A 469-nucleotide genomic window follows, 5' to 3' on the forward strand; every position below is an offset into this window, starting at 1 on the left:
CTTCCAAAACAGATCTATTGGTTCTTTTGGCAGTCCACAGCACTTTGAGTATTCTCCTCCAACACCACAACTCAAAAGCATCAATTCTTCTACGATCTTCCTTATTCACTGTCCAGCTTTCACATCCATACGAGGTTATTGAAAATACCATGGCTCGGGTCAGGCTCACCTTAGTCCTCATGCTGACATCTCTGCTCTTCAGTACTTTAAAAAGTTCCTGTGCACCAGATTTGCCCAATGCAATACATCGTCTGATCTCTTGACCGCTGCTTCAGTGAGTGTTGACAGTTGATCCAAGAAGAATGAAGTCCTTGACAACTGCAATCTCTTCTCCATTGATGAGAATGCTGTTTATTGGTCCAGTGGTGAGGATTTTTTTTTTCTTAACATTGAGATGTAATCCATATCGAAAGCTGTGCTCTGTGAGCTTCATGAGTATATGGAAATTAGTAGTGAGAGGAAATTGAGA

This window comes from Chrysochloris asiatica, unplaced genomic scaffold (genome assembly GCF_000296735.1).
Source record: "Chrysochloris asiatica unplaced genomic scaffold, ChrAsi1.0 scaffold00106, whole genome shotgun sequence".
In the NCBI taxonomy this organism is placed as follows: domain Eukaryota; kingdom Metazoa; phylum Chordata; class Mammalia; order Afrosoricida; family Chrysochloridae; genus Chrysochloris; species Chrysochloris asiatica.